Source organism: Ranitomeya imitator, chromosome 1 (genome assembly GCF_032444005.1).
Source record: "Ranitomeya imitator isolate aRanImi1 chromosome 1, aRanImi1.pri, whole genome shotgun sequence".
NCBI classification, from domain to species: domain Eukaryota; kingdom Metazoa; phylum Chordata; class Amphibia; order Anura; family Dendrobatidae; genus Ranitomeya; species Ranitomeya imitator.
This window is the reverse complement of record NC_091282.1, coordinates 1154888750-1154901940: the sequence shown is the minus strand read 5'-3', so window position 1 is coordinate 1154901940 and position 13191 is coordinate 1154888750.

The window sequence follows — 13191 nt, the reverse complement described above, 5'->3', positions numbered from 1 at the left end:
AAATGGAACAACTGCATTTGGCCTACTAGTTGGGTTTGGGGCCTACTAACGGTGTCTGCCGCTCCTTGCTGCTCTCCTGGTCTCCTGTCCTGAAATTCCATTTTCAGGCTCTCGTTAAGTATGTGTTAATATTACACTGAATTTGGCCTACTAGTGTGGTTGGGGCCTACTAACGGTGTATGCCGCTCCGTGCTGTTCACATGGTTTCCTGTCCTGAAATTCCATTTTCAGGCTCTCGTTAAGTAGTTGTTGAAACAACACTGCATTAGGCCTACAAGTTGGGTCTGGGATGTAGAGACGGTGTCTGCCACTCCAAGGTGTTCTCCAGGTTGCCTCTCCCTAGCTTCTATCTTCAAGCTCTCGTTAAGTAGTTGTTGAAACAACACTGCATTAGGCCTACAAGTTGGGTCTGGGTTGTAGAGACGGTGTCTGCCGCTCCAAGGTGTTCTCCAGGTTGCCTCTCCCTAGCTTCTATCTTGAAGCTCTCGTTAAGTAGTTGTTGAAACAACACTGCATTAGGCCTACAAGTTGGGTCTGGGTTGTAGAGACAGTGTCTGCCGCTCCAAGGTGTTCTCCAGGTTGCCTCTCCCTAGCTTCTATCTTGAAGCTCTCGTTAAGTAGTTGTTGAAACAACACTGCATTAGGCCTACAAGTTGGGTCTGGGTTGTAGAGACGGTGTCTGCTGCTCCAAGATGTTCTCCAGGTTGCCTCTCCATAGCTTCTATCTTCAAGCTCTCGTTAAGTAGTTGTTGAAACAACACTGCATTAGGCCTACAAGTTGGGTCTGGGTTCTACAAACGGTGTCTTCCGCTCCAAGGTGTTCTCCAGGTTGCCTTTCCCTAGCTTCTATCTTCAGGCTCTAATTAAATTGTTTTTAATATAACACTCCATTTGGCCTACTTGTTTTGTTGGCCCTACTAACAGTGTCTGCCGCTCCTTGGTGTTCTCCTACACTGAACAAACCAGTGCCGCCTGTTTACTTCTGTTACAAATTTTGAACTGCATTTAGCCTACTTACCGATTTGGGCCTACTCACTGTTTCAGCCTCTCATTACAGTTGTACTCCACTGAACAAAGCAATGCCCCCTGGTTAGTCCTGTTACCAATTTTGAACTGCATTTAGCCCACTTTATTCTTTGGACCTATATACTGTATGTGTTTCCTCCTCATCCTGCCCATTGCCCAGCCAGTGATAGATGAGTCTGCTGGTGCATTGACCCATAACGCAACATTCCCCATGCACGCTACACACCAAGATTGTGACCCTGCTGAAAGTCAGGTTCCCCTTCCCGCATACCATACCACCAAAGAGGAGGGTGCAGATAAAAGTGCAGGTTCCTTCATCAGGTAGGGGGAGGAATACTCGTTGGCGACGTCACTGGCACAGGGCCCCTCATAGTACGCAAAAGTGTCGCTGCCGGTGGGAGGCACCCCAGCCATGCAAACACACCGCCGTACTTTGAGGGGCCCTGTGCCAGTGCCAATGCCAACGAGTGACCCCCCCTTGCATGCTCAGGATCACAGCACTTGCAAAGTTGAAACACTTACCTCTCCCTGCTCCACTGCCGTGACGTGGTCCATATTTCCTGGGCCCACTAAATACTTGAACCAGCCCTACCCCCCACAACTTTAGCCAAATGACCCCCAATTTCCAATTCCTTACTATTATTATAAGGTAAATTAAGAGTGACAAGCTTCAGTAACAAGAATGGATGTTTTTGCCATTAAAATGGGCACTGTAGGTGTTTTCCTGGCCTCCACTCACTGCCGACTATGCTCCCCCATTGACTTGCATTGGGTTTCGTGTTTCAGTCGATCCCCGACTTTTCCTTGCAGACAGCCGTGAACAGCGCTACAAGGCAAAAACAAGGTTCTCACACAGCGGTTGCTAAATTAGCCTGGGTAAAGCACAATGAAGCAAATCATTATCTCAAACTGGCCCTCTCAGTCAGAACACAGTGTCCTGTCCCTAACTGAATTCACAGCAGAGTGAACCCAAAATGGTGGCGGCAACTTTTATAGTGCATCATGACATCATTTCAGCAGCCAATCACAGCCATGCCAGTAGTTACATGACTAACATGCAGAACAGGATGTGCCCACACTTCTAATCATTCCTCATTGGCTAAATTCGGGCTCTTAGAATTATGGGAACTTCCGATTCCGGTATCCGATATACTGAAAGTATAGGAACTCGGTATCGGAATTCCGATATCGCAAATATCGGCCGATACCCAATACTTGCGGTATTGGAATGCTCAACACTAGAGTTGAGCGACCTTGACCTTTTTAGAGTCGAGCCGGGTTTCGCGAAACCCGACTATCTCAAAAGTCGGGTCGAGTGAAATCGGCCGATTATGACGTAAAGTCGGGATCGACCGAAACACGAAACCCAATGCAAGTCAATGGGGCGGCATAGTCGGCAGTGAGTGGGGGCCAGGAAAATACCTAGAGTGCCCATTTTAATGTCAAAACCATCCATTCTTCTTAATGAAGCTTGTCAAGCGTAATTTACCTTATAATAATTGGAAGGCATTTGAAATTGGGGTTCATTTGGCTAAAGTTGTGGTGGGTAGGGCTGGTTCAAGTAATTAGTGGGCCCAGGAAATCTGGACCACGTCACGGCAGTGGAGCAGGGAGAGGTAAGTATTTCAACTTTGCAAGTGCTGTGAACCTGAGCAAGCAGGGGGGGCCCACTCGTTGGCATTGGCACTGGCACAGGGCCCCTCAAAGTACAGCGGTGTGTTTGCACGGCGGGGGCGCCTCCCACCGGCAGCAACACTTTTGCGTACTATGAGAGGCCCTGTGCCAGTGACGTCGCCAACTAGTATTCCTCCCCCAACCTGATGAAGGAACCTGCACTTTCATCTGCACCTTCCTCTTTGTCCCCGTGTAAGGTGGTATGGTATGCAGGAAGAGAAACCTGACTTTCAGCAGGGTCACAATGTTGTTGTGTAGCGTGCACGGGGAATGTTGCGTTATGGATCAATGTACCAGCAGACTCATCTATCACTGGCTGGGCAATGGGCAGGATGAGGAGGAAACACAGATATAGGCCCAAAGAATAAAGTTGGCTAAATGCAGTTCAAAATTGGTAACACAGGAATAACCAGGGGTCATTGCAGTGGAGGACAACTGGAATGAGAGGCTGACACAGAGAGTAGGCCCAAATCAGTAAGTAGTCGAAATGCAGTTCAAAATTGGCAACCGTAGTAAACAGGCGGCACAGCTTTGTTCAGTGGAGGAGAACAGCAAGGAGTGGAAGACACCGATAGTAGGCCCCAACCCAACTAGTAGACCAAATGCAGTCTAACATTAACAACTACTTAACGAGCGCCTGAAAACTGAATTTCAGGACAGGAAACCAGGAGAACAGCAAGGAGTGGCAGACACCGATAGTAGGCCCCAAACCAACTAGTACGCCAAATGCAGTTGTTCCGTTTAACCACAATTTAATGAGAGCCTGAAGATAGAAGTTCAGGAAAGGCAACCTGGAGAACACCTTGGAGTGGAACACACCATCTCTCTACACCCCATACCCAATTTGTAGGCCTAATGCAGCGTAGTTTCCAACAACTACTAAACGAGAGCATGATGATCGAAGCATTGGCGAGGAAACCTGGGGAACACCTTGGAGTGGAACACACCATCTCTCTACACCCCATACCCAATTTGTAGGCCTAATGCAGCGTAGTTTCCAACAACTACTAAACGAGAGCCGGAAGATCGAAGCTCAGGAAAGGCAACCTGGAGAACACCTTGGAGTGGAACACACCATCTCTCTACACCCCATACCCAATTTGTAGGCCTAATGCAGCGTAGTTTCCAACAACTACTAAACGAGAGCCGGAAGATCGAAGCTCAGGAAAGGCAACCTGGAGAACACCTTGGAGTGGAACACACCATCTCTCTACACCCCATACCCAATTTGTAGGCCCAATGCAGCGTAGTTTCCAACAACTACTAAACGAGAGCCGGAAGATCGAAGCTCAGGAAAGGCAACCTGGAGAACACCTTGGAGTGGAACACACCATCTCTCTACACCCCATACCCAATTTGTAGGCCTAATGCAGCGTAGTTTCCAACAACTACTAAACGAGAGCATGATGATCGAAGCATTGGCGAGGAAACCTGGGGAACACCTTGGAGTGGAACACACCATCTCTCTACACCCCATACCCAATTTGTAGGCCTAATGCAGCGTAGTTTCCAACAACTACTAAACGAGAGCCGGAAGATCGAAGCTCAGGAAAGGCAACCTGGAGAACACCTTGGAGTGGAACACACCATCTCTCTACACCCCATACCCAATTTGTAGGCCTAATGCAGTGTAGTTTCCAAGAACTACTAAACGAGAGCCGTAAGATCGAAGCTCAGGAAAGGCAACCTGGAGAACACCTTGGAGTGGAACACACCATCTCTCTACACCCCATACCCAATTTGTAGGCCTAATGCAGTGTAGTTTCCAAGAACTACTAAACAAGAGCCGGAAGATCGAAGCTCAGGAAAGGCAACCTGGAGAACACCTTGGAGTCGAACACACCATCTCTCTACACCCCATACATAATTTGTAGGCCTAATGCAGTGTAGTTTCCAAGAACTACTAAACGAGAGCCGGAAGATCGAAGCTCAGGAAAGGCAACCTGGAGAACACCTTGGAGTGGAACACACCATCTCTCTACACCCCATACCCAATTTGTAGGCCTAATGCAGCGTAGTTTCCAACAACTACTAAACGAGAGCATGAAGATCGAAGCATTGGCGAGGAAACCTGGGGAACACCTTGGAGTGGAACACAACATCTCTCTACACCCCATACCCAATTTGTAGGCCTAATGCAGCGTAGTTTCCATCAACTACTAAACGAGAGCCGGAAGATCGAAGCATTGGCGAGGAAACCTGGGGAACACCTTGGAGTGGAACACACCATCTCTCTACACCCCATACCCTATTTGTAGGCCTAATGCAGTGTAGTTTCCAACAACTACTAAACGAGAGCCGGAAGATCGAAGCTCAGGAAAGGCAACCTGGTTAACACCTTGGAGTGTAACACACCATCTCTCTCCACCCGATACCCATTTTGTAGGCCTAATGCAGTGTAGTTTTCTACAACTACTAAACGAGAGTCGGAAGACCGAAGCAATGGCAAGGAAACCTGGGGAACACCTTGGAGTGTAACACACCATCTCTCTCCACCCCATACCCAATTTGTAGGCCTAATGCAGCCTACTTTCCGACAACTACTAAACGAGAGCATGAAGATCGAAGCTCAGGAAAGGCAACCTGGGGAACACCTTGGAGTGTAACAAACCCTCTCTCTACACCACGGAAGGGCTGATTCTTAGGAAGGAAGGCTGTCGGAAAGAAGCAGGGCGCGTCCGAGGGTGATTATATTCTTATTAGGTATATACTCACCCTCGGACGCGCCCTGCTTCTTTATTTTTAATGAATGTTTATTTGCAATGTGGTTTTGACTTACTCTATTTTTTTGGTAAATAATGATTTTATTATTTTCATTGTTTTGCATCTTCTTGGCAATAATATAAAGAAGACGCGACAGGACAACACTCGGTGGATGCCATATCTGTGTTTTAAATTGAAAAAAACTTTCAGTTAACTACTTGCAGGAGAAAGTTATTGTAGCTGGTGGCCATTTTTAGTACTGTACCAGATTTTTGTTGTATGTGTTTGTTTTTAATGTTAAAATGTCTGCATTTGATATCTCTCCAGTATTTTCTTTTTTATAAGCAAAATACTTATTTTTATATTTTCTGATGTTGGTTCCAGGGGTACACGGGCAGCAGTGGTGTGGTCAGTGGAGGCCTAGTGGAAGGAGTGACCGCAGACAGGCATCGAAGGCCTAAAATAATAACACATGGCTGTAGGCAATTTTAAATTGGTTCCAGGGGTACACGGGCAGCAGTGGTGTGGTCAGTGGAGGCCTAGTGGAAGGAGTGACCGCAGACAGGCATCGAAGGCCTAAAGTAAAAAAATTGGGCTGGCTGTAGGCAATTTTAAATTGGTTCCAGGGGTACACGGGCAGCAGTGGTGTGGTCAGTGGAGGCCTAGTGGAAGGAGTGACCGCAGACAGGCATCGAAGGCCTAAAATAATAACACATGGCTGTAGGCAATTTTAAATTGGTTCCAGGGGTACACGGGCAGCAGTGGTGTGGTCAGTGGAGGCCTAGTGGAAGGAGTGACCACAGACAGGCATCGAAGGCCTAAAATAATAACACATGGCTGTAGGCAATTTTAAATTGGTTCCAGGGGTACACGGGCAGCAGTGGTGTGGTCAATGGAGGCCTAGTGGAAGGAGTGACCGCAGACAGGCATCGAAGGCCTAAAGTAAAAAAATTGGGCTGGCTGTAGGCAATTTTAAATTGGTTCCAGGGGTACACGGGCAGCAGTGGTGTGGTCAGTGGAGGAATATTGTAAGGAGTGACCGCAGACAGGCATCGAAGGCCTAAAATAATAACACATGGCTGTAGGCAATTTTAAATTGGTTCCAGGGGTACACGGGCAGCAGTGGTGTGGTCAGTGGAGGCATATTGTAAGGAGTGACCGCAGACAGGCATCGAAGGCCTAAAATAATAACACATGGCTGTAGGCAATTTTAAATTGGTTCCAGGGGTACACGGGCAGCAGTGGTGTGGTCAATGGAGGCCTAGTGGAAGGAGTGACCGCAGACAGGCTTCGAAGGCCTAACATAACAAAAATGTCAATACAATGGTATTGTCAGTGGCAGGCATTGAAGGATGACAGCGCATAGACTAAACATTGGTGGAGCTGTGAGATAATTTTGCAAGTGGTAGAGCACTGTTTGAGCTGGGGGGGGGGGAACTGTCTTGTGGCCGGCGGTACAGGCCCAGGGCCCCTCATATTACAACGGTGTGTCTGACGTTGGGTGCGCACCACCACCGCCAGAGACACTTTATTGTACTAGGAGGGACCCAGTGGCAGTGCCGTCGACCAAAAGCGGGCACACCCACCTCTTCAGACAAACAGCACTCTCACGGGTGCTGTCGCCAAGTGTCGATACCACGGCCCCGTGTGGGGAGTTTGGCCATTTAGTGAGGTGTAAACATGTCGTATGCTGGACAATCAGGTGCAGAAAATTACGAGATTTGAAAAGGCATTCAGAATAGTCCACAGGCAAGACCTTTTCATAGGAAAGCTAGGTGTCAGCCGGGCAAGGTGGGGCAAAAGATTTCGAAATCCAGTTGTGGTTCATTTTAATGAAGGTTAGATCATCTACATTTTGGGTAGCCAGACGAGTCCTTTTTTCTGTTAGTATTGAACCTGCAGCACTGAATACTCTTTCTGATAGGACACTAGCTGCCGGGCAAGCAAGCTCCTGCAATGCATATTCTGCCAATTCTGGCCAGGTGTCTAATTTTGATGCCCAGTAATCAAATGGGAATGACGGTTGAGGGAGAACATCGATAAGGGATGAAAAATAGTTTGTAACCATACTGGACAAATGTTGTCTCCTGTCACTTTGAATTGATGCTGCAGTACCTGTCCTGTCTGCGGTCATAGCAAAATCACTCCACAACCTGGTCAGAAAACCCCTCTGGCCAACGCCACTTCTGATTTCTGCCCCTCTAACTCCTCTGGTCTGCTGGCCCCTGCAGCTCGTGTGAGAACGATCACGGGCGCTGTGTGCAGGGAATGCCAGAAGCAAACGGTCAACAAGAGTTGATTGTTTGGTTGCTAATATTAGTTCCAAGTTCTCATGTGGCATTATATTTTGCAATTTGCCTTTTTAGCGAGGATCAAGGAGGCAGGCCAACCAGTAATCGTCATCGTTCATCATTTTAGTTATGCGTGTGTCCCTTTTGAGGATACGTAAGGCATAATCCGCCATGTGGGCCAAAGTTCCAGTTCTCAAATCTGCGGTTGTGCTTGGTTGAGGGGCAGTTTCAGGCAAATCCACGTCACTTGTGTCCCTCCAAAAACCAGAACCCGGCCTTGCCGCGCCACCAATTTCCAGTGGCCCCGGAAAAGCTTCCTCATTAAAAATATAATCATCCCCATCATCCTCCTCGTCCTCCTCCTCCTCTTCGCCCGCTAACTCGTCCTGTACACTGCCATGGCCAGACAATGGCTGACTGTCATCAAGGCTTTCCTCTTCCTCAGCTGCAGACGCCTGATCCTTTATGTGCGTCAAACTTTGCATCAGCAGACGCATTAGGGGGATGCTCATGCTTATTATGGCGTTGTCTGCACTAACCAGCCGTGTGCATTCCTCAAAACACTGAAGGACTTGACACATGTCTTGAATCTTCGACCACTGCACACCTGACAACTCCATGTCTGCCATCCTACTGCCTGCCCGTGTATGTGTATCCTCCCACAAAAACATAACAGCCCGCCTCTGTTCGCACAGTCTCTGAAGCATGTGCAGTGTTGAGTTCCACCTTGTTGCAACGTCTATGATTAGGCGATGCTGGGGAAGGTTCAAAGAACGCTGATAGGTCTGCATACGGCTGGAGTGTACGGGCGAACGGCGGATATGTGAGCAAAGTCCACGCACTTTGAGGAGCAGGTTGGATAACCCCGGATAACTTTTCAGGAAGCACTGCACCACCAGGTTTAAGGTGTGAGCCAGGCAAGGAATGTGTTTCAGTTGGGAAAGGGAGATGGCAGCCATGAAATTCCTTCCGTTATCACTCACTACCTTGCCTGCCTCAAGATCTACAGTGCCCAGCCATGACTGCGTTTCTTTCTGCAAGAACTCGGACAGAACTTCCGCGGTGTGTCTGTTGTCGCCCAAACACTTCATAGCCAATACAGCCTGCTGACGTTTGCCAGTAGCTGCCCCATAATGGGAGACCTGGTGTGCAACAGTGGCAGCTGCGGATGGAGTGGTTGTGCGACTGCGGTCTGTGGACGAGCTCTCGCTTCTGCAGGAGGACGAAGAGGAGGAGGAGGGGGTGCGAACGGCTACAGCCAACTGTTTCCTAGACCGTGGGCTAGGCAGAACTGTCCCAAACTTGCTGTCCCCTGTGGACCCTGCATCCACCACATTTACCCAGTGTGCCGTGATGGACACGTAACGTCCCTGGCCATGCCTACTGGTCCATGCATCTGTTGTCAGGTGCACCTTTGTGCTCACAGATTGCCTGAGTGCATGGACGATACGCTCTTTAACATGCTGGTGGAGGGCTGGGATGGCTTTTCTGGAAAAAAAGTGTCGACTGGGTAGCTCGTAGCGTGGTACAGCGTAGTCCATCAGGGCTTTGAAAGCTTTGCTTTCAACTAACCGGTATGGCATCATCTCTAACGAGATTAGTCTAGCTATGTGTGCGTTCAAACCCTGTGTACGCGGATGCGAGGCTAAGTACTTCCTTTTTCTAACCATAGTCTCATGTAGGGTGAGCTGGACTGGAGAGCTGGAGATCGTGGAACTAGCGGGGGTGCCAGTGGACATGGCAGACTGAGAGACGGTGGGAGATGGTATTGTTGCCGCCGGTGCCCTAGATGCAGTGTTTCCTACTATGAAACTGGTGATTCCCTGACCCTGACTGCTTTGGCCTGGCAAAGAAACCTGCACAGATACTGCAGGTGGTGCGGAAAATGGTGGCCCTACACTGCCGGAAGGGATGTTGCGTTGCTGACTAGCTTCATTGGCCGAGGGTGCTACAACCTTAAGGGACGTTTGGTAGTTAGTCCAGGCTTGCAAATGCATGGTGGTTAAATGTCTATGCATGCAACTTGTATTGAGACTTTTCAGATTCTGTCCTCTGCTTAAGGTAGTTGAACATTTTGACAGATGACTTTGCGCTGATCAATTGGATGTTGTTTAAAAAAATGCCAGACTGCACTCTTTCTAGCATCGGATACCTTTTCAGGCATTGCAGACTGAGCTTTAACCGGATGGCCACGCTGTCCTCCAACAGGTTTTGGCTTTGCCACGCGTTTTGGGCAAGATACGGGCCCGGCAGATGGAACCTGTTGCGATGTTGATGCCTGCTGCGGCCCCTCCTCCTCCGCTTCAGAACTGCTGCCGCCTGCACCCTGTTCCCCCAATGGCTGCCAATCGGGGTCAAGAACTGGGTCATCTATTACCTCTTCTTGTAGCTCGTGTGCAACTTCATCTGTGTCACCGTGTCGGTCGGTGGTATAGCGTTCGTGATGGGGCAACATAGTCTCATCAGGGTCTGATTCTTGATCATTACCCTGCGAGGGCAATGTTGTGGTCTGAGTCAAAGGACCAGCATAGTAGTCTGGCTGTGGCTGTGCATCAGTGCACTCCATGTCAGATTCAACTTGTAATGGGCATGGACTGTTAACTGCTTCACTTTCTAAGCCAGGGATGGTATGTGTAAAGAGCTCCATGGAGTAACCCGTTGTGTCGCCTGCTGCATTCTTCTCTGTTGTTGTTTTTTGCTGAAGAGGACAAGGAAGCGACTTGTCCCTGACCGTGAACATCCACTAACGACGCGCTGCTTTGACATTTACCAGTTTCACGAGAGGAGGCAAAAGAGCTAGAGGCTGAGTCAGCAAGATAAGCCAAAACTTGCTCTTGCTGCTCCGGCTTTAAAAGCGGTTTTCCTACTCCCAGAAAAGGGAGCGTTCGAGGCCTTGTGTAGCCAGACGATGAACCTGGCTCCACAGCTCCAGACTTAGGTGCAATATTTTTTTCCCACGACCAGCTGATGCTCCACCACTACCACTACCCTCATTACCAGCTGACAATGAACGCCCCCGGCCACGACCTCTTCCACCAGACTTCCTCATTGTTTTAAAAACGTAAACAAACTAACGGTATTTGTTGCTGTCACACAAATTACACGGTGAGCTATAACTTCAGTATGATTTAGCTACCCCTTTACAGGTGAGTGAGACCACAACGAAAATCAGGCACAATGTTACACACTCTGTTGTTGGTGGCAACAAATGAGAGAGATGCCACACACGCAGGACTGTCACTGAAGCACAAATGTAAATATTAATCTCCCACTGATTTGATTTTTTTTTTTTTTTTCAGGGAGACTTTAGGAAAAAAAATAATAGAATAAAATGATTTTTTCAGGAAGAATTTAGAAACCAAATAAAATAAAGTGATTTTTTCAGGGAGAATTTAGAAAACAAATAAAACAAAAAAAGGCTTTCTATGGCCCACTGAGTGAGAGATGACGCACACAGGAGTCAGGAGTGGCACACAAGCCCAGAGGCCAATATTTATCTCCCACTGATTGATGTAGTGATTTTTTCAGGTAGATTTTGGAATCCAAATCAAGCTAAAAAAATAATAGGCTTTCTATGGCCCACAATTGGAGAGAGAGAGAGAGATGGCACACCCAGGAGTCAAGACTGGCACACAAGCAGAAAGGGCAATATTAATCTCCCACTGATTTGTTTTTTTTTTTGTTTTTTCAGGGAGACTTTAGTAAAAAAAATAATAGAATAAAATGATTTTTTCAGGAATAATTTAGAAACCAAATAAAATAAAATGATTTTTTCAGGGAGAATTTAGAAAACAAATAAAACAAAAAAAGGCTTTCTATGGCCCACTGAGTGAGAGATGACGCACACAGGAGTCAGGAGTGGCACACAAGCCCAGAGGCCAATATTTATCTCCCACTTTTTTTTTTTTATTCCAGGGAAAATTTATAAACCCAATAAAAAAAATAATAAATAGGCTTTCTATGGCCCACTATCTGAGAGAGAGAGAGAGAGAGAGAGAGAGATGGCACGCTTAGGACTGGCACACAAGCCCAAAGGCCAATATTAATCTCCCTTTTTTTTTTAAGGGAGAATTTATAAAACCAAAAAAAAATAAATAAATAGGCTTTCTATGGCCCACTATTTGTGAGAGAGATGGCACGCTCAGGACTGGCACACAAGCCCAGAGGCCAATATTAATCTCCCACTTTTTTTTTTTTTTCCAGGGAAAATTTATAAACCCAATAAAAAAAATAATAAATAGGCTTTCTATGGCCCACTATCTGAGAGAGAGAGATGGCACGCTTAGGACTGGCACACAAGCCCAAAGGCCAATATTAATCTCCCACTGATTGATTTATTGATTTTTTCAGGTAGAATTTAGAACCCAAATAAAGCAAAAAAAAAAAAAGGGCTTTCTATGGCCCACTGAGTGAGTGATGATGCACACAGGAGTCAGGAGTGGCACACAAGCCCTGAGGCCAATATTTTTCTCCCACTGATTGATGTAGTGATTTTTTCAGGTAGATTTTATAACCCAAATCAAGCAAAATAATAAATAGGCTTTCTATGGCCCACTGAGTGAGAGATGGCACACACAGGGATGGCACTCTAGCAGAAATGTCAATCTTAATCTCCCACAAAAAAAAAAAAAAAACAGGGAGTGTCCTTCAATTACTATCTCCCTGCAGTAATCTCAGCCAGGTATGGCAGGCAGCAATAAGGAGTGGACTGATGCACAAAATTAAATAAAAAGTGTGTACAAACAAAAAAGATAGCTGTGCAGAAAGGAACAAGAGGATTTGTGCTTTGAAAAAAGCAGTTGGTTTGCACAGCGGCGTACACACAGCAATGCAGCTATCAGGGAGCCTTCTAGGGCAGCCCAATGAGCTACAGCGCTGAGTGGAAAAAAAAAAAAAAATGTAGCTTCCACTGTCCCTGCACACCGAAGGTGGTGTTAGGCAGTGGAAATCACTACAGCACAAGCGGTTTGGTGGTTAATGGACCCTGCCTAACGCTATCCCTGCTTCTGACGAAGCGGCAGCAACCTCTCCCTAAGCTCAGATCAGCAGCAGTAACATGGCGGTCGGCGGGAACTCCCCTTTATAGCCCCTGTGACGCCGCAGACAGCAAGCCAATCACTGCAATGCCCTTCTCTAAGATGGTGGGGACCAGGACCTATGTCATCACGCTGCCCACACTCTGCGTTTACCTTCATTGGCTGAGAAATGGCGCTTTTCGCGTCATTGAAACGCAACTTTGGCGCGAAAGTCGCGTACCGCATGGCCGACCCCGCACAGGGGTCGGATCGGGTTTCATGAAACCCGACTTTGCCAAAAGTTGGCGACTTTTGAAAATGAACGACCCGTTTCGCTCAACCCTACTCAACACTAGTGACGGTAGGACTTCAAGTAGGCAATTTTTTGTTGCTGAGGATTGAGGAAGGATATGAGGCTCTTGTAGAAGGCTAATCGGGTTAAATGGCTAAATAGTAAGGTGACGAGCACGGCCACGGCATCA